Genomic DNA, 22,008 nt, shown 5'->3' with positions numbered 1-22,008 from the left:
TATATATATATAGTCATGGGACATGGAATATAGTGTGGGAGTGGAGTCAAGGGAAGTGGGGTGGCGGATTGGGGGAGGGGTGTTGTCACCTCGAGGGGTAAAAAGTATAACTATTGCACTGTGTTGTACAGCTGAAACTAATTCTAAAAAATGTGTATTTCACAATAAAAATAAATGAATGAATAAATAAGCAAACAACCAACCAACCAGTGTGGGTGAAAATGTGAAGAAAAGGGAATCCTTGTGCACTGTTGTTGGGATTGCAAATTGGTGCAGCTACTATGGAAAACAGTATGGAGGTTCCTCAAAATGTCAAAAATAGATGTGCCTTTAGATCCAGCAATTCCACTCCTGGGTATTTATCCGGAAAAAAAATCCAAAACACTAATTCAAAAAGATGTATGCTCCCCTATGTTCACTGCAGCACTATTTACAATAGCCAAGATATGGAAGCAACCAAAATGCCCATCGATAGATGATTGGATAAAGAAATTATGGTACATATATAAAATGGAATATTGTCCAGCCATAAAAAAGAATGTAATCTTACCATTTGCAACAGCATGGATGAATCTAGAGGGTATTATGCTAAGTGAATTAACTCAGACTGAGAAAGACAACTACCATATGATCTCACTTATATGTGGAACCTAAAGAACAATATAAATGAACAAACAAAACAGAAACAGACCCATAGATAAAAGAACAAACTGATGGTTACTAGATGGGAAGGGGTTAAGGGGTTGGGTCAGAAAGGTGAAGGGATTAACAAGTACAAATTGGTAGTTAAAAAAGAGTCACAGGGGCAGCCGGTTAACTCAGGTGGTTAGAGTGCAAGCTCTTAACACCAAGGTTGCTGGTTCAATTTCCACATGGGCCAGTGAGCTGTACCCTCCACAACTAGATTGAAAACAATAACTTGACTTGGAACTGGTGGGTCCTGGAAAAAACATATTGTTCCCCAACAAAGTTTAAAAAACAAAAAAAGGGGGGGTGGCCAAGTGGCTCATTGATTAAGAGTTGGCTTGGGAGTGAGAACTCTGAGCAGCAGGGCCACCGGTTCGGATCCCACATGGGCCAGTGACGCTGCACCCTCTACAGCTAAGATGGTGAACAACAGCTCAACTTGGAGCTGGGCTGCTGTGAGTTGCTGGCGATGGCTAGGCTGCAGTGGAGCTGCAGTGGGGCTGCAGTGGGCTGCCGTAAGCTACCGTGAGTGGTTGGCAGCCAACGTGAGCGGCCATGAGCTACCATGAGCTGCTGTGAGCTGCCGTGAGTGGCCATCTAATGGCCAGCGACTGATCTGCCTCAGCCGGAAAGAGCACAATGATCACAACACCAACATGGGCCAGTGTAGCAATGTCCTCCAAAACTAGACTGAAGAACAACTTGTCTTCCCCTTCCCCGATTCCCCAATGCTGTTCCCTCCCCCTATTAAGAAAAAAAAAAAAGAGTCATGGGATGTAAAGTACAATATGGGGAATATAATAAATAATATTGTGAAAACTACCAATAGTGCCAAATGGGTACTAATGGGTACTAGACTTATCAAGGGGATCACTTCATAAATTACATAAATATCTAACCACTATACTGTACACCTGAAGCTAATATTAAATGTCAATTATAACTAAAAAATTAGTCACAGGGGTATATAGTTCAGCATAGGGAATATAGTCAATAATATTGTAATAGCTATGTACAGTGTCAAAATGTGTAGTAGACTTATTGGGGTTATCACTTTGTGAGGTATATAAATGTCTAATCACCAGGTTGTTTTGTATATCTGAAGCTAATAAAAAATAAATAGATAAATAAATAAAGGTTTGGGGGGAGTAGAGACTTGATGAGATGATTCTCAAAGCTTCTGGGTATGTACCCGAAAAATCTGAAAACATTTATCCATAAAGATACATGTACCCCTATGTTCATTGCAGCATTATTCACAGTGGTCAAAACATGGAAACAACCAAAGTGTCCTTCGATAGATGATTGGATAAAGAAGATGTGGTATATATACACAATGGAATACTATTCTGCCAGAGGATGAATTAGTGACATTTGCAACAACGTTCATGGATCTTGAGATTTTTATGCTAAGCAAAATAAGTCAGACAAAAAATGTTGAGAACCATATGATTTCACTGATATGTGGGATATAAAACTGAAAGCAACAAAGGAACAAAACAAACAAATAAAGAAACCAAAACTCACAGACACAGACAATAGTTTAGTGGTTACCAGAGGGTAAGTGGGGAGAGGGGTGGTAGATGAGGGTAAACAGGATCAAATATACAGTGATAGAAGGAGAACTGACTCTGGGTAGTCAACATACAATGTGATGTATAGATGATGTATTACAGAATTGTGCCCTTGACACCTATGTAACTTTACTAACCATTGTTACCCCAATAAATTTTAATTTAAAAAAAAGGAAAGAAAAAAAATACTTTAAGAGCAAATGGCCAACAATTACCATAAGAAAAAGGAGGTGGGTAATTTAGCCTACCCTATCAAGGCTTGCTGTAGAAGTCTATGTATGTTAAGTTAGGTAATTGATACCCTATGTGTATCAGATTCTGCTGGGTTATCTTATGGTAACAAAAGCCCCCAAGTCTGATCAGTTAAAAGCATAAACTTTATTTCCCACTCATATATCTCACAGTCCCACATATACTATTTACTTCAGGTTTCCAAGACGGTGCTGCACACCACAGTTGCTCAGGTACCAGACTGCTGGGTTCACCTGAATCATACCTGGATTCTTAAAGATGCTGTCCAGAAGTGGCACATGTAATGTCTATTGACATTTCATTGGTGGAATCAAGTCGAAGCCTGCCACATATGTGGCACAGAAGCACAACCCTTCCCTGAAGAGGAAGGGACAATGAGGAACAGTAATGCAATGGTCCACATTATAACAATTAAGATACTGTGCAATTGATACTATCAATACAAACCAATAGGCCGATAAAGGGAATGAAACAGAGAGCACAGAACCAGACCCACACCTATGAAAGTTAAAACACATCAGAGGTGACATGCAAATCACTGAGAAAAAGATGGAGCAGTCAACAAATGGTGCTGGGACAATTTATATATGGGAAAATATGAAATCATGTCCCTGACATAAATCACACTTATAAATTAATTCCAAATGTACTAAATACTAAATGTGGAAGGCAAATCTTTGAAACTTTTTAGATAAAATGTCCTAACTCTTTATCAGGGAAGAATTTCTTAAGTAATCTTAAAAGTTTTAAAAGTGACAAATTCAACTATGCTAAAATTGAAACAAACAAAAAAATTAAAACTTTCTGTTTTATTAAAAGGCAATAAACTGAGTGAATAAAACAAGCAACACACTGGAAGAAGATATTTGCAACAGTTGTTAAAGGATTAGTATCCCAAATATATAAGGAATGTTAAAAGAGTCAATATGATAAAGCACCATTTACTTTTGATGCAGGAACAAATTCAACACATTCCAGCCATATGGTTAAAAGTGTCTTTCCACATACTGCACATTTTCTTCCCTGAGAGATTGTGTTTCTGACCTGTGGGTACCATCTTATGGCCTGCATTAAGAAATTATTCTTTTCTGCTAGCTGATTCATTACAAATCTTGATGTTATTTCCTAGATTAAAAAAGAATTTGGTTCCTCAGATAATTTTCAAACTAGTTGTTTTATATTACATTGATTCCCATTAAATTAGCTTCTATTTTTAGCTTGTTTTTGTCTATTAAATTAAATTTCCATCATATATATAATGAAGTATATTGTCAATGACTGGTATTGTAGATAAGTTTAGTTTTCAACAATATAAGAAAAAAACTTATTTTATTGTAATATTTCTATGTCTCTTACATACAAAACTCCAAGTTACAATAAATTTACAATATTAGGTAAAGTTTAGTTCAAATTTTGTACCTCTCATTACAATAAACAAGGACTGTACAGATATTCAGACTGAACTTGAAAAAAAAAGAATCAATATGATAGAGATGAACATTGTAGTCAGAGAATGGATACAGGCAGGAACAGGTACTTCACAAATGAGAAAAATGAATGACTCCAAATCTCTTGAACAGTAATTAGGGGAATGCTAATAAGACCACAGTGAGATATCTAATTAATAGGTAAATATATAAAATATAACAATACTAAGTGTCATTTAGGATGTCAAACAAGGTAAACCTACTATGCCATTGGGAGAAGTATACCAAGTTTCATCAATTCTAAAATATCATTTATTTAAGATAGTCCATTATTTTATATACTCCAAAACAGCAATAATAGCAACAGCCAATGCAATGTTTTTATCACTTGTAATTTTAGTTATACATATTGAAAAATCTATTTTATGCTTATTAGAGAAGTTTTTAGCATAAAAACTCTTTTGTGCTTACAAAAACAAAGAAATAAAACAAAATAAATTGGTTAAGATACTGTTAAAACCTTTTTGCAATTCCAATCTGAGTTTTTGAATCATTTTTGACACATATTTAGTTTCTATGCCCATGTATTTCTATGGGGCAGAGACAAGCCATCCCTACTCAGCCTTCTCTGAATTTCTGGTCCACAGAACTTGTGAGCATAATAATATGGTTCTTGTTTTATGTCACTAGGTTTGGGAATGTCTCACAACAAAAGATAACTGGAATGTCCCTCATGCACAAAGGACTTGGCATCCTTGCATGACCTTCTCCTTCTGGACACTTCCATCCCGAGTGTGACAGTGTCCACACAAATGATCATTACAACACTGAAGTCTCCAATTATTGACATCCTCGCCCACAGTGAAGTCCTTATCTCATTATCCTCTTGCAGTTTACAAAAAGATAAGGTTTCTCCAAGATTTTAACGGCCACCTATGAGGGTTTGGGATAAGAGACAAACGGAAGCCTCCTCTTACCGCCCCTCCAAAGATGTCACGACTCCCCTCTGGAGTTGTCAATAGGCAGGACACTGAGCAGAGCTGCAGGTCACAAAGTCACCATGCCAACCTTCCTATTCATCATAACAACAGGGCATTCTCCCTCTGCAGGGTGGGGGAAGGGCCGTGCAGGTAGCGGGGGTCCTTGCCCCAGAGCCAGCCACTTGCCTCTTCCACCCACAGGACAGGTACCAGGTAGAGGCTTACAGTGCCTTGGTGAAAGGGCTGAAGGGCCAAGGCCCCTGGGCATGGGCAGAGGCAGTGGAGAAGGAAATCTGTGGTGGCCTGAGGTGGCCTGGCATTCAGTGTGGCAGCAGAAGCAGCCAGGAAAATGGTAACTGGCGGCCCCAGAATGCCAGGCCCTGTATTGTACCTCCTCCTGGTGCTGCCACCCTTCCTGATGAGCAAAGGAAGTTTCCCATACAGCGTCCCAGGATCCAGAGGTTTCCACCACTTTGGTATGAGTTGGGGAAGTCTCCACAGCCACCTCAGCCAGGACGGGGGAACCGTTTACCACCGCCGCAGCCCAGGTGCCTGGCAGCAGAACAAAGGCACAAAACACAAGAATCCCTGCCATAGCTCATATGACCTCTACTTCATCTTGGACAGGTGAGTGGCCCTCCTGACATGACGCTGGGCAACCCTTAGGGTGCTGCTGTCCCTAAGGACAATATGGGCAGGACATGGCCAAAGGGGGACACCAGCATCTGAGAGAGGGGAAGCAACGTTAATCTTGGTCAGACCCAAGAAACAAACCTCTGTGGCCTCCTTTTTCCTGAGGCAAAAGGAATATCCTAGGCATTTGTTCCCTGGGGCTTTTTCATTTAGAAAGGAAAAAAAGGACATTTTGGGGTTTCTGCATGGCTCTCAGTCCTCCATCAGCTTGGCCAGGATCTGTTACCCACATGTCCCTTGAATAGCTGGATGGGCAGGTGATTTCTAGGAGCCTCCTCTCAGCAGTTGTTAGAAGCTCAGAGTGGGTTTTGGGTTTGGTTGTTTGGTTTTGTTTTTCACCCAAAGGATTTAATGTTTACTGCACTCCAGAGAAATTGCTCTGTGCTTCTGTGAGGCATTCCCATAGTGTCACTGCTTAGAATAGTCCTTTGCTTTGCTGCTGCTAAGTGTTTTGCTTTCTTTAACATCTTGGAGACCCTCATTACAGTTTGTGTGCACTTTTAGAACAGTTTTTTTCTGTCTGAGTGTGTCCCTGGGAAGCAGGGCTGTGCAATGGGCAAGAGTATCGTTGAGTCACTTTACAGTTCCCAAGGCTCTTTCACTGCACTTCTGTCATCCTCAAAACACTGGGATGTAGAGTAGAGAATGTGTTTGCATATGCAATCTCCTGGAAAGGAGGCAGCTCCTAGAGGTTGGATGAAGTAGCCCAGAGGGTGGTGGTGGTGACAGGACTCAGGCTTCCTGTGCTGCCCTCATTCCAGCATCCCAGGTTGTACTGCCTCTGAGTCCTCTGATTCTCCATGGAGACTGATGACTGGGGGGATGTGTGCATAGCCCACCAGCTGCTGAGCAAAGCCAGCAGAGCTGGGAGCCACCCCGCCCACCAGAAGAGAAGTCCTTCCTCACTGTCCATGGAGGGACTTCTGAGATGCCCTGGGCAAGTCTTCAAGGTTGATCCTTGCCAAAGGGGGTGGTGATTCTCCTCTGGGGTACTGGAGTTGGTTATGGGTGGGCATAGTGGGGGCTCACAGACTCTTTGGCGCAGCTTTCCCAGAGAGTAATAATGACTCAAAGGGTCCTCTCAGCTGCCCTTCTCTTACAGTGCCCCTACCATGCCCTTCGTCTTTGCTGTTAGGACCAGTGTGGGCACAGCCTAGCCCTGGGATGGGTGGGGAAGGGCTGTGGGCACAGGAGGGGCATGGAAATTATATTAATTGAACACTTACTATGTGCCAGGCTATGTGCTGACCACTGGGGCCTCCCAAGAGCTTGAGGGAGTAGATTGCATTTCCCTATTTTAGGTTGATGAAAGTGAGGCTGGGAGGGGCTGGTGATTTGCTCAATGTGAATCCAAGGTGATTTGTTACGAAACACTAGGCAGTGGGAGAATGCTCCCCTATTCACTCTCCCAAGGAGGGTGTGAGGTGAGGGACTAGAAAGGCACCACAGAAACGGTTTCCTGAGCCAGAGTACCCTCACTTTTCACCTCTCTCGTCCCTCCTTCCCCACCTCTTGTCCCTTTGGCTTCTTAAATGCTGGAGCAGCGTGGATCCCTCAGTACCACAGACGGCTGCAGCTGTACTGCCATGTGAAGAGCATGGGCCTTGCCCTGAAGGCTGGGAGTTCAGGGGAGGAAGGGGAGCAAGTCGAGTCCCTTGTACCCCATCAGGCTCCAGGACTGAAGCTGTTTCATAGACCCCCACTTATTGTCAATCTTGACACTTGCCATTCTCTTGGCAGGACAGAATCTTCCTGGTGATTCTGCAAAGGGGAGGAGGTGCTGAGGTTGTCCCAGAAAGAGCCCTTACACTTACATTTCCCAGCCCAGGCCATCAGTGAGGCATATGCACAGTGGGCCAGGCAAGGCCATCTGACACTGCAGCACACCCCTCAGCCCAGGGAACTAACACCACCTCCCTGGAGCTGTGCCCACCCCTGTGACTGAAGGCCTTGCTGCCCTGGAGGCCCAGCTTGATGAGAAGTTCTTGGAGAGTGAGACTTACTCCCTCTTGAGGCTGCTCCCTGCCACTCTGGGGAAAGGGAGTAATGGCCACTGAGAAGGCAGCCACAAATTTGCACCAGGCAAACTCCACTCACCAGTCAGGCAGTCTTGTGCAAGTCTCCTCATCTCCAGTGCCTCAATGTCCCATTGCTACAGGGGGCCTTCGCACCCACCTCGCCAGGTTGTGATGAGGATAAAGGGACGTTTGTAGGTAGTTTGTCCAGCCCAGCGTCAGATGCAATCATGGAGGATGAGTGTGAAATGAACTGCCAGGTAAGGCAGAGTCAGATACACTGCAGAGACCACTGATCCAGTCCTGACTCCGCGGCTTTCTTCTCACGGGCTCTTTGGGAGTGAGACAAGGTTCTAGTCAGATGCCTCGGCGGTCGGGCTCCATGGTTCTCTGGGACCTTTCACCCATGAGGTGAGAAATCCTGTTCATGCCTTCATTCCTTTATTAATTCATCCACTCCCAAATGTTAGTAATTACTGAGCAACTGCTATTTGTCAGCCACTGTTTTGGGCAGTGGGGATATGAGGCAGCAAAGGCCAAGTCCTCGCCCTCTTGGAGCTTCCATTTCAGTAGAGAGACAGGAAATGGATAACAGAGGAGATAAAGCACTGTGTTACACTGGGGTAAGTGCCAGGGGGAAAGTCAGGGTAGGAGGGTGGGCAGTGCTAATGGAGGGTCTATTTTAGGGGTAGTCAGGGCAGTCCCCCTGCACTGACTGGAAGGTAAGGGGGTGAGGGGCTGGGTGTTTTTTAAGCAGAGGGTGTGTTTGATTGGATCTTGTTCTAAAAGGACCACAGTTGAAGGGTGCAAGGGCAGAGCCTGTGGGGAGACCAGTGAGGGGGCTGGTGCAGGGATCCAGGGAGGAGAAGCTGCTGGTGTGGACCTGTAGGGTAGGAGAGGAGATTATGATTGAGCAGAGCCTGGATCTGGTTTACAGATCCAGGCCATAAGGTTCCTGACAGGGTGCCAGGTGTGGCCCTAGCTTGGGGTAAGGGGAGAGAAGGAGGCAGCTTCATCACTGCATTTCCTCATAACTGTGAATAAATGTTATCACCCCTATTTTACAGATTAGGGAAGGAGGCCCCTCAGGGCTAGGAGTTGACCCACCAAAATCCTCAGATAGGAAAATCAATTTAGCAATGAAAGCGGAATTTCTGATACTCAAGCTAATTCCAAAAACTCTGAGGCTGTGTGGGTCCCTAACAATCCCTTTGGTGGTTGGGGGCAAAACCAATCTGTCACCTGCAGAAAGGTTTTGAGAGGTTTCCTCCCAGGTCATTCATTAGATTCCTTATTCATTTGTTCATTCACAGCATTGAATTGAGTGAAAACGAATGAACCCTCCCACGTGCCCCGAGTATTGGCCAGTGGCCTTTGAGGGCAGGGCTGCCCAGGCTGAGGGAGTGGCCTGTGCCATGACCTGAGCAACAATGTCCTCAGGTGATCCCAGAGATCTGAGTGTAAGGAGGGATGGGGAGAAAGTTTAAGAAAGAGGGTGGGGCACAGACCAATGTGGGGGCACTGGGTCCATGTAGGAGGTGTGCTCTTCACTCTAAAGGCATTTGGGGGTCACTGGAAGAAAGGCTTTTATCAGCAGAGAGTGGATCAGCTCTGTGTTTTGGAAGGAGCCTCTTGGCTGCCTTAGGGTTGATGGACTGGAATGGAGAACTAATGGGAGTATGGCTGGAGTAAAAAGCGGAAGGGTTAGGGCCTGGAAGGCCAGGGAAAGGCAGGTAGGAGCCCAGGAGAATGAGGAGACCAGGCTCAGGGGAGCATCCACGTGAGCTGCCGAGAAGGAAGTGAGGCTACCAGAAGAGAGAAGCAGAGATTCGTGGTCCATCCCGGCCAGGGACAGAACCTGTGCAGGGTGCTCCTTAGAGAGTGCCTTGTCATCAACATGTGTGCACAAGTATGGGCAGAAATAGGATTAAGAGGAGCTTCGGTGAAGACCTGACACCCTCAGCTAACAAGTGTGGAGCTTTAGAGCTTCAAATTGCTCTCAAAGCTCTCTAAATTTGAGCCAAATGATTGAGTCAGGTGGCTGCCCAGGAAAAGGTGTGGTCTTGGGCAAGGCAACTCTGCCAGTTAAGGGTTCTCAAAGGGGATGGCAGCTGAAGAGACATCTTCAAAAGAGCACCTGGACTCAGCATGTTTGTGTCCTTCATTGTGGCTCCTTGAGCCTGGGTCAACCAAAGAATAGGGTTGTGCAGGCCCAGCTGTTGATCTGTGGTCCCATTTTGGAGGGTCATCCCAATGTCTCTTGTTTTCTCCTTCTCAGGACCAGTCACAAATTTTCACAGAGGTATCCGTGGTTTATTTGCTTTGGCGGGTGCAGAGGGCATTGAAACCCGTACATATTGAACAATATCTCCCCATTCACCCCTCCCTAACCACTGATAATCTCTATTCTATTTTGTGTACTGTGAATTTGCCTATGCTAGGTACTTCATATAAGCTGAATTATACAATAATAGTTGGCCATTTGTGTATGGTTCTTTCACTTAGCCAAATGTTTTTGAGGTCTATCCATGTTGTAGCATTTCTCAGAATTTTATTTCTTTTTATGGCTGAATATTCCATTGTATACCACATTTTCTGTATCCATTCATCTGTCAATGAGAGCTTGGATTGTTTCTATTTTGGAGCTATTGTGAATAGTGCTGCTGTGAACATTGTTGTATCTTTATCTGTTTGAGTCCCTGCTGCCCTAGGAGTGGACTTGCTGGATCATATGGTAATTCTGTGTTTCACTGTGTTAACTGTGCCATGCTGTTTCCACAGTGGCTGCACCATTTTACATTCCCACAAGCAATGCACAAGGGTTCCAATTCCTCTACATTCTCTCCAACACTTGTTATTTTCCAAGTTTTTTGTTTTGTTTTGTTTTGTTTTTGATAATAACCATCCAGTGGATGTGAAGTGGTATCTCATTATGGTTTTGATTTGCATTTCCTTAATGTCTACTGATGTTGATTATCTTATGTGCTTATTTCCCATTTTTTAAATTTATTTATTTTCAGAAATGTCTGCTTGTCTTTCGTCCATTTTTGAATTGGGTTGCTTGTTTTTTGTTACTGAGCGTAGGAGTTCTTTATATATTTTGGAGACCATTTCCTTATCAGGTATATGATTGCAAATATTCTCTCTCACTCTTGGGTTATCTTTTCATTTTGTTATTAGTATCTTTCACTCAAAAATTTTAAATTTTGATTAAGTGTTTCATTCGTTTTTTATTTTATTGCCTGTGCTTTTGGCGTCATGTCACAAACCATTATCAAATCCAATGTCATAAAGCTTTTCCCTTACATTTTCTTCTAAGAGTTTAATAGTTTTAGATATTACACTTAGGTCTTTAATCCATTTTGAGTTAATTTTTATATATGATGTAATGTAAGAGTCCAACTGCACTCTGTTGCATGCGGACATCTAGTTTTCCTAGCACTATTTGTTGAAAAAACTGTCCTTTCCTACATTGAATGGTCTTGGTCTTAATTTGTTGAAAATTAATTGAATGCTAGGGTTGATTTCTGGGCTCCCTATATAACTCCATTGGTGTATATATCTGTCCTTATGCTAGTACCACACTTGGTTTGTTATTGTAGCTTTGTAATAGATTTTGAAATCAGAAAATTTGAGTCTGCCAACTTTGTTCTTACTCAACATTTTTAAGGCTATTTGAAATCCCTTGAAATTCCATATGAATTTTAAGGTATATTGATCAATTTCTGCAAAAACAATGCTATTGAGATTTTGATAGAGATTGCACTGAATATCTAAATTGCCTTGGCTAGTATTGCCAGCTTAACAATAGTAATTCTTCTAATCCATGAATATGTGATGTCTTTCCAATGGTTTATGAATTTTTAAACTTCTTTCAACAATGTATTGTAGTTTTCAGTGTACCAGTCTTTTGCCTTCTTGGTTAAATTTATTCATAATATTTTGTTCTGTTTTATGATATTGTAATAACATTGTTTTATTAATTCCTTTTTGGAATATTCATTGTACTAAATAGAAATGCAGTTGACTTTTATATGTCAATTTTGTATTCTTCAACTTTGCTGAATTTCTTTATTAGCTCAAATAGTTATTTCATGAAATATTTGGGGTTTTCTATGTGTAATATCATATCATCCAAGAACAGAGATAATTTTGCATTTTCCTTTTCAACTGGATGCTTTCATTTCATTTTATTGACTAGTTGCTCTGGTTAGAACTTGCAATATCATATTGAATAAAAGTAATATAAGTGGGCACCTTTGTTTTACTCTTGATCTTAGGGGGAAAGCTTTTAGTTTTTCACCACTGCTATGTTAGTTGTGGGTTTTTCATATGTGGACTTTATCATTATTATCGTAGAATTTTTCTCTATTCTAAGTTGAGTATTTTTATAAAGAAAGTGTTAGATTTTATCAAATGCTTTTTCTGCATCAGTTGAAATAATCATGTAGTATGGTTTCTTCAATCAATTAATTATATTGCATTCTATTAATTATATGTTTTAATTTTGTATGTGGGACCATCTTTGCATTGTAGAAATAAATCCTACTTAGTTATGGTATATAAACTTTCTTATGTGCTGCTGAGTTCACTTTGCTAGAGTTTTTGTTGAGGATTTTTGCATCCATATTCATATAGGATATTGGTCTGTACTTTTATTTTCTTATAGTGTTTGTCTGGCTTTGCTCTCAGGGTAATACAGCATGAATTTGGAATGAGTTTGGAAATGTTCCCTCTTTTTTTCAATATTTTGGAAGAGTTTGAGAAGGATTGGTGTTAAGCTTTTGTAAAATATTTGATAGATTTAACCTGTGAAACCATCTGATTCTGGGCTTTCATCTGCTGGGAGGTTTGTGATTACTAATTCAATATCCTTACTAATTATAGGTCTTTTAAAATTTTCTGTTTCTTCATGATTCAGTTTTTGTAGGTTGTGTGTTTCTAGAAATTTTCCCATTTCATCTGGGTTATCAATTCATTGGCAAACAAATGTTCATAATATTCTCTTATAATCCTTTCATTTCAATAAAATTAGTAGTATTTATTTTCTTTTCTTAATTTCTTTGTTTATTTTTAAGACTTTTTAACTTAATTTTTAATTGTTATTAAAATTATTGAAATGACACTGATTAGTAGAAGTATACAGGTTTCAAGTGTACAATTGTATAATCCATCATCTATATATTGCATTGTGTGTTCACTATCCAAAGTCAATTCTTCTTCCATCACCATATATTTGACCACCTTTACCTTCTTCTACCACTCCCTCTTCCCCCTTACACTCTGGTAACTACTAAACTAAGGTCTATGTCTATGAGTTTTTATTTCTTTATTTGTCTTGTTTGTTTGTTGCTTTCAGTTTTATATCCCACATGACTGAAATGATACAGGTCTCAACTTTTTCTGTCTGACTTTTTTTGCTTAGCATGATAATCTCAAGATCTATCCATGTTATTGCAAATGGAACTATTTCATCTTTTCTTATGGCAGAGTAGTATTCCATTGTGTATATATACTACATCTTCTTTATCCAATAATCTACTGAAGGACACTTCAGTTGTTAACATGTCTTGACCACTGTGAATAATGCTGCAATGAACATAGGGGTACATGTATCTTTATGGATAAATGTTTTCAGATTTTTTGGGTAAATACCCAGAGAAGAGATTGCTGGGTTGCATGGTAATTCTATTCTTAATTTTTTGAAGTTGGTTTTTCTAATTCCATTCTGCCAATTTAAAACTTTTGATTATAGAGTTTAATCCATGTACATTTAAAGTAATTACTGATAGGAAAGGCCTTACTTCTGACATTTTCTACTTGTTTTCTGTATGTCTTCTAGATTTTTCTCTCTTATTTTTTCTATTTCTGCCTTCTTATGTGTTTAGTTGTTTGGTTTTTTTGTAGTGACAGATTTTGATTTCCTTCTCATTTTCTTTGTGTATATTCTATCATAGATAATTTCTTACATTAGCATTAATTATTACAAGTTAATATTCTCATTTTGTTCATATATCATTTTCCTGATCTCATTTATTCATTTCTTTTTAAAAATTATTTTTATTGAAATATGTTTGACATACAACATTGTGTAAATTAAGGTGTTCAACATATTGATTTGATACATTTATATCTTATAATATGATTACTATTACAGTGATAGATAGCACCTCTATCACATCACATATATGTGATATTTTTGTGGTATGGATAATTAACTTCTAGTCTCTCAGCAAATTTGATGATTATATTACAATATTATTGTCAGCATTCACTAAACTATGCATTAGATTGCCAGGATTTATTTGTCTACTAGTTGCAAGTTTGTACCCTTAGACAGTATCTCCCTTGTTTATCCACCACCACCACCCATCCTCTCATAACCACTATTTGCTCTCTGTTTTTACAATTTTGGTTTTTTTAGATTCTACATATATGTGATATCATAAAGAATTAGTCTTTCTATGTCTGACTTATCTCACTTACAAAATGTCCTAAAGATCCATTGATGTTGTCACAAATGGCAGAATGGATTTCTTTCTTATGGCTGAAATATATTCCATTGTGTACTTATACCACATCTTCTTTATCCATTTGACTGTTGATGGGAACTTAGGTTGTTTTCATATCTTGGATATTGTGAATAGTGCTGCAATAAACATGGGAATGTGTATCTTCAATATCTTGTTTTCATTTCCTCTAGGTATATACCCAGAAATGGGATTGCTGGTCATATGGTGGATCTGTTTTTAATTTTCTCAGAAACCTCCATATTGTTTTCCATAGTGGCTAAACCAATTTATATTCCCACCAGCAGTGTACAAAAGTTCTCTTTTCTCCATATCCTCACCAACACTTGTTATCTCTTGTCTTCTTGATGATAGCCATTCTAATAGGTGTGTGGTGATATATCATTGTGGTTTTGACTTGCATTTCCCTGATGATTAGTGATGTTGAGCATCTTTTCATGTACCTGTGGGCTATTTAAATGTCTTCTTTGAAAAAATGTCTATATAGTTTCTCTGCCCTTTTTTTATCAGATTGTTTTGTTTTTTATATATTGAGTTGTTTGAGTTCTTTATACATTTTGGATATTAACTCCTTATCTGATATATGGTTTGCAAATATTTTCTTCCATGCTAGTTTCCCTTTCAATTTTGTTGACTGTTACTTTTGCTGTGCAGAAGCTTTTAAGTCTGATGTAGTCTTACTTGTTGATTTTTACTTTTGTTCTTTGTGCTTTTTTATGTCATTTCCAGAAAATTATTGCCAAGGCCAATTTTAAGAAGCTTCTCTACTACATTTTTTTTCTAGGAATTATATGATATGAAGTCTTATGTTTAACTCTTTGATCCATTTGACATTAATTTTAAAGAGTGGTGTAAGATGTGTCCATTTTAATTTTTCTGCATGTATTTATCCACTTTTCCCAGCATAATATGTTGAAAAGACTATTCTATCCCCATTGGTTGTTCTTGGCTCTCTTATCAATTATTAGTTGAACCTATATGTGGGGATTTAATTCTGGGCTCTCTATTCTGTTCCATTTACCCATGTGTCTAATTTTATGCCAGTACCATACTGTTTTACTTACTATATCTTTGCAATATACTTTGATATCAGGAAGTGTGATGCCTCCTGCCTTCTTCTTCTTTCTCAGGATTACTTTACTTATTTTGGGGTCCTTTGTGGTTTCATACAAATTTTAGGATTATTTTTTTCTCTATCTGTAAATGCTGTTGGAATTTTGATAGAGATTGTATTGAATCTATAGATGGCTTTGAATAGTATGTACATTTTAACAATATTAATTCTTCTGATCTGGGGACATGGAATATCTTTCATTTGTTTCTTATAGTTTTCATTTTACAGATCTTTTAATTCCTTGGTTAAATTTATTCCTAGGTATTTTATTGATTTTGATGCTATTGTGAATGTGATGATTTTCATCATCTATTTCAGATGTCTCAATATTAGTATATAGAAATGCAACTGATTTCTATATATTGATTTTATATCTTGCATCTTTACTGGGTTTGTTAATTAGTTCCAACATATTTTTGGTTGCGTCTTTGGGATTTTCTATATATAAAGTCTATCATTTGCAAATAATGACAAATTTACTTCTTCCTTTCTGATTTGGATAACTTAATTCTTTGTCTTCCCTAATTGCTCTAGCTATGACTTTCAGTACTATATTGAACAAAAGTGGTGAGAGTGGGCCTCTTGTCTTTTGCCTGATTTTAAAGGAAAAGCTTTCATTTTTTCACCATTGAGTATAAAGGGTTTGTCATATATGGTCTTAATTATGTTCTAATACATTTCTTCTTTATCTAATCTGTTTGGGGTTTTTTCATGAAAGGTATTATATTTTTGTCAAATGCTTTTTCTGCATCTATTGAGATGATCATATAATTTTTATCTTTCATCCTATTAATGTACTGTGTCCTAATTATTCATTGGCATATGTTGAAACATTTTTGCACGTCAGGGATAAATCTCACTTGGTCATGGTAAATAATCCTTTTACTGTTTTTTTGAATTCAGATTCCCAATAATTTACTGAGACTTTTTGCATCTATGTTCATCAGAGATTTGTCTATAGTTTTGTTTTCTTGAAGTGTCCTCATCTGGTTTTGGTATCAGGGTAAATGCTGCCTTCTTGGGTAAATATGAAAGTGTTCCTTCTTTTTCAATTTATTGCAAGAGATTGAGAAGGCTTGACTTTATTTCCTCTTTCAATGTTTGGTGTATTCATCTGTGAAGTCATCCAGTCCAGGGCTTTCTGCATTGGGAAGTTTTTGATTACTGATTCAATCTCTTTACTCATTATTGGTCTATTCAGATTTTCTTTTCCTTTCCAAATCAATCTTGCTAGATTGTGTGTTCCTAGGAATTTATCCACTTTTTGTGGGTTATCTAATTCATTGGCATATAATTTTTCAGAGTAGATTCTTATGATCCATTGTATTTCTGGAGTATCAGTTGTAATGTTTCCTCTTTTACTTCTAAATTTATTTATTTTATTTCTATCTTATTTTTAATTAGTATTTCTCTATCTTTTTAAAACAACCAGCTCTCAGTTTTGTTGATCCTGTCTATTGTTTTACTGTTTTTTATTTCATTTATTTCCACTCTAATCTTTATTATTTTCTCCTTTTACTAACTTTGGGCTTATTCTGATATTGTTTTTAATTCCTTGAGGTGTAAAGTTAGATGTATTAATTTCTTAATATATGCATTTATCACTATAAATTTTTCTCTCAGAATTACTTTTGCAGGATCCCGTAGGTTTTGGTATGTTGTGTTTCTATTTTCAGTTTCAAGATGCTTTTAATTCCTGTTTATTCTTCTTTCAGTCATTGGTTGTTCAAAAGTGTGTTGTTTAATTTCCACATATAGGTAGATTTTTCAGCTTTCCTCTTGTTGATTTCTAGTTTCATACAATTTAGTTGGAAAAGAAAGCTGGTATGATTTCAATATTCTTACATTTGCTAAGATTTGCTTTGCATCCTATCTTATGGTTTATCCTGGAGAGTAATCTGTGAGGAATGTGTATAATGTACATTCTGCTGCAGTTGGATGGAATGCTCTAGTATGTCTATTAAGTCTATTTGGTCATAGTATGGTTCGATTCCAAGGTTTCCTTGTTGATGTTTTGTCTGAATGACCAAGTCATTGCTGAAAATTGGGTATTGAAGTCACTTACTATTATTGCCTTTTCTCCCTTCAGATCTGTTTGTATTTGTTTAATATATTTAGGTGCTCAGATGTTGGGTAAATATATATTTACAATTGTTAGATCTTCTTGATGTATTGACCCCTTTATGATTCTACAATGACTTTTTGACTCTTGTTACACTTTTACTTAAATTTTATTTTAAGTAAAGTATGGCTATCTGATATCTATATAAGTATGGCTATATGATGTCTTTTGGTTTTCTGTTTCATGGAATATCTCCTTCCATCCCATCCCTTTGAAACTACATGCGTCTTTAAAGCTGAATTGTCTCTTGTAGACAGCATTTAGTTGGGCCTTGTTTTTGTTGTTGTTGTTGTTGTTTCCATCAAGTGACTGAATTTTGATTGGTAAATTTAATCTACTTGTATTTAGAATGATTACTGATATGTGAGGACTTGCTACTTTCATCTTATTGATTGCTTTCTGGTTGTTTTGTATTTTCATTTTTTCCTTTTCTCTCTGTTTCTGCCTACTTTTGTAGATTGGTGTTCCATGGTGGTGTGCTCTGTGTCCACTTTTGGCCTCTGTTTCTTTGTTGAATGATGCTATTGGGAAAACAGGACTTGGAGCTTCCAAGTCTGCCATTTTGCTGACATCGCTTTAGGTTACAAGTTTTTGTTTATAATTTTATTTTTACATTTATTGAGGAAATGGTTGAGCATAAATTTAAAATCAAACACTATTACAAAGTTCACAACATAAAACTCAATGTTCCTACCCCACTCCTCCACACTTCTAATCCCACTCTTCCGAACACCCACTTACAAATTCTCTACACTTTTCTCCTGGTATTATGACAATGATTTTAATACCATGCTTGTACTAACTACTGTTTCTTGCTGTTTGAAGTTGAGCATTCTCTATTAACTTCTTACTATGGGGGAAGAGACCTTAGCTTTCTTATATCTCAGCTCCCCTCATAATTTTGTCCCCATCATATCTATTCTTCCAGCATAGTATATCACTAGGATGTTTTGGCCTCAAGTTTTAAAGCATAGATGTCCTCAAATGTCTGGTGAACTTGCATTTTCATTTAAGAGCAGGGCACAAAAACATGATTGGCACTCCATGGGGTTGCTCTCTCCCACACAGCCTTCTTCATAGGGATGAGTGAGTCTCTGTGGTATTTTCTGCTGCCCATGAGAACACGTGTTCTTCTGTGTTCTAGAATGTAGACATTCCTTCAAAATCATCACAAACTGGAAACTTTCCCAGAGTAGGTGGATGAGTTGAAGATTCTTGTTTTTTGTACATCTTCTTTGGAAAACCTTTTTCACTCAGGGAAAAAAGTGGAGATAAGTAATAAGAAGAAAGTGTCATCATTAGTTAGGATAACAGTTGCCTTAAACTTTGGCATGGGAACCTTCAAGACAAAATCTGTATTGTCGGTGGGTTGTGAGAGTCTAGTGCTTTGCTATCCAGAATGTCTGACTCAGCAGTACCATCCCCATCTGTTTTGTATAATAGGTAGATCCATGGGTTTTGAGGATGGATCTGGGGTCAGATCCATGCTAGCTATGGAAATTGTGGCAAATTTTATGACCTGTGAGAGCCTCAGTTTTCTCATATGTAAAATGGGAATAATGCTGATATCATAATTTGAAATCCTGTATGTAAACTACCTGGTATGTATGTGCTCAATAAATACTAACCTTAAAATTGTTAGAATTATCCATCATTAGTTTCCTCACAATCTGTTGACACTTTTAAAGGCAGCCTAGATAGGGCAGAAGGAATGATAGAAAAAACCAGGAGCTTTTTGTTGCAATGTGGAGCCAAAAAGTCCTGCACCCCATCCTCCCACACATACATACCTTCAGGGGTAGGGGAGGAGTAGAGAGCTAAAAATGTTTATTTCCAAAAAGAAGTGGGACCAGGAGATCCAACATATCAGAATCACTAGAGGCTTTTCCAATCAATGCATCCTACCTCATTTCTTTTCTAACAGGCCCACCTAGCATGACCAACCATCCTAGTTTGCCAACAGAAGTCCCTGATCCTTGGAAGCCCCTCTGTCCCCAGCACACAGGTCTGGTTGGTCAACCTTCCCACCACTCACACTGATGTAAGTCACCACCAGGATGACCCACTGCAGTCACAGAGGGTGTGTGGCAGCCTTCAGCTACAAGAAGTGGGGAGGAGCTTGATAAAAGACCTGCTGGAATGGGAAAGACAGAAACTATGCCCATGTGATGGGGTCTCTTCATCCCTCTGACACAAGTCTTCATTTTCAGGTCGGGCAGTGTGAACAACAACTGGATATACGTTTACAATCTTGTGGAGAGCGTGGTACGGAGGTTTGAAAAGTATGGCTTCTTTGCGTTGGAGGGTGTTTTCCTCTTCCAGAAAGAGTAAACAGCTGTTTAGACTCAATGTGCATTACAGTCTATTGGGACAGAGGCATGGAACACTGGGTGGTGTTCTGATGCAGGGAGGAAGGACACATCACATATGCTCCATTGAGTCTCAGCAGCTTTGCTTGGCTCCTCACTAGGAGTCAGGTCAGAGGACATGGGACACAAACTGCCGTTGGGGACCACACAGATTAGAAAACAGGCAAACCAGTAACACAGTGACTAAACACTTGGTTAAATGGTGCTGAGAGCCGAAATAAAAGGGCAAAGGACTTATAGGGCTATTTAAAGGAAAAAACAAGAATTCCTAGGAAACAAAGGTAAGGATGTGTTCACAGATGATATGGAAATTTAAACTATGTCCTGAAGGATGGGGGGAAACTGGATAACAGGAACCATCGAGGAGACTTTTGTGGAGTGAGTGGTATGTATGGCTAGAGAGTGGGGTTAACCCAGAGGAGGGCTGGGAGATGAGGCTAAACCAGGTACCTTGGCACAAAGCCATAGAGGCTCATAATGCCAGGCTGAAGGTCTTGGATTTTCTGCTGTGAGCAATAGGGAGCTATGGATGATTCTTGAGCAGGAGGGTGAAATGACCAAAGTTGTGTTCCAAGAAGAAAAGCCTGATAATTGTTGGTAAAATGGAATAAAAGCTAGGAGCAGTAGCAAATAAAGCTAGTGACTTATGGTAGACATTTAGCTAAGGGATAATGAAGCTCAGCAGATAATGGAGATGGTGGCCAGGGAGAGGAGAGTGAGGAATGTATGTGAATGGTTGCCAAGAGTGAGAATAATTTAAGATACGATGAGGCAAGGAAGACAGGCAAGAAGGGAAGGGCAGTGAAGGTCAAAAGAATTTTACAGTAGAAGAGACCACTTGGGAGGCCCTCATTCAGGATGCCTAGGTGTCTGTCTCCTTATGCATGCACTGAGTGTGGACACATGTTTGTGTGTGTATGTGTGTGTGTTCATGCGTGCACATGAATGTGAGACACTTTGGGAATGTTGGGAGTAAAGGAATGGAGCAGAATCCCATCCTGGCACTCTCTTCCAGGAAAGACCATCATCTCCAAAGTCTTCAGAATCCTTCACTAAAGTTATGGGAACTTCTGGGGTTTGGGAAATGGGTCCCAAAATGGAAGAGTTGGGGTGAGAAGCAGGGAAGTTGTTATGACCTACACACACACACCTCTCTGGTTGCTCATTGGTGTCATATTGAGCCTGTATTCATGGCATCTCACCAGCAGTGCTTCCTCCCAGCCCAGAATTGCGGATATCCTTCATCATCTACTCCTCACAGGGCAGAACCCTCATGAAGCTCACCTCAGACAGGTAAGTGCTGCTTTGATCTTCCAAGGCGGGCTGGTGGGCAAGGCTGCAAGGATAGACAGAGAGTAAGGGGTTCTCTGAGACCTCAGTGGGGGGCCCACTGGTGTGTAGGCTGGGCTGGGCTCCCCCTAATGCCCACCTTGACTCCCCATTTCTGGCTCCCCAGCCCTCTACCTGTCCTGAGCTTTTCCCTTGGCATTCTTCCATTTTCTTAGAACAGGCTGACTGTGAGGACTCCCGGAGTCTGGTGGAATAGATGTATGCATCCTTTGTGAATGCTGGCCTGTGTTCAGCACCTGCTGTGGTGTGTCACTATCTGTTCTGGGCCTGTGGGCCTTGGGGATAAAAAGTCAGAACCAGGGAGAAAGGGATAGATGGTTTCAGTGGAGGGGAGCTAGATCCCCGGGTGCATCTATGACAAGGGAGTCCAGGAGGGGGGTCCTCAACACAAGGCTAAGCTGGGTGCTTGAGGAAGGCAAGACAAGCCTGCATCCTGGGTGGGCCATAGGTAGGCTCAGTGGTGTGCCTAAGGCCAGGTGGTGAGAAGTTATGGAGCTTCTGAGTAGCCGGGAAGTTAAGATTCTCATGGATGCAAAAGACTAGAACCCAATTCAGAATGGGTGAAGCATCAAAGAGAGGTTAAAGGACACTTACAAGTAAGCTAGAAGGGTCCCAAGATTTGTGGCACAAAGTTGCTGTTCGGAACCTTGGAGAGAATCAGGAGCAGCAGAGTGAAGCAGAAACAGCCAGGCTGCACGGAAGGGGCTGTGGTGGTGCCAGTGCATGGGGATAGCACCCCTAGTTCTAGCTCTGAAGAGAATCAGGGAGGTGACTGGCTGCTCTCTCAACAATGGAAGGTGTAGTTTTTTGTGTTCTTCTGGTTTTGTGTTTATAAGAGAGAAAATTGAGTGGGGTTGAGGTGGATGAGAGAGGTGGCAGAGAGGAAGTGAGAGGG

Source organism: Hipposideros armiger, unplaced genomic scaffold, assembly GCF_001890085.2.
Source record: "Hipposideros armiger isolate ML-2016 unplaced genomic scaffold, ASM189008v1 scaffold_319, whole genome shotgun sequence".
Taxonomy (NCBI): Eukaryota; Metazoa; Chordata; class Mammalia; order Chiroptera; family Hipposideridae; genus Hipposideros; species Hipposideros armiger.
Note: the sequence above shows the minus strand (reverse complement) of the source record.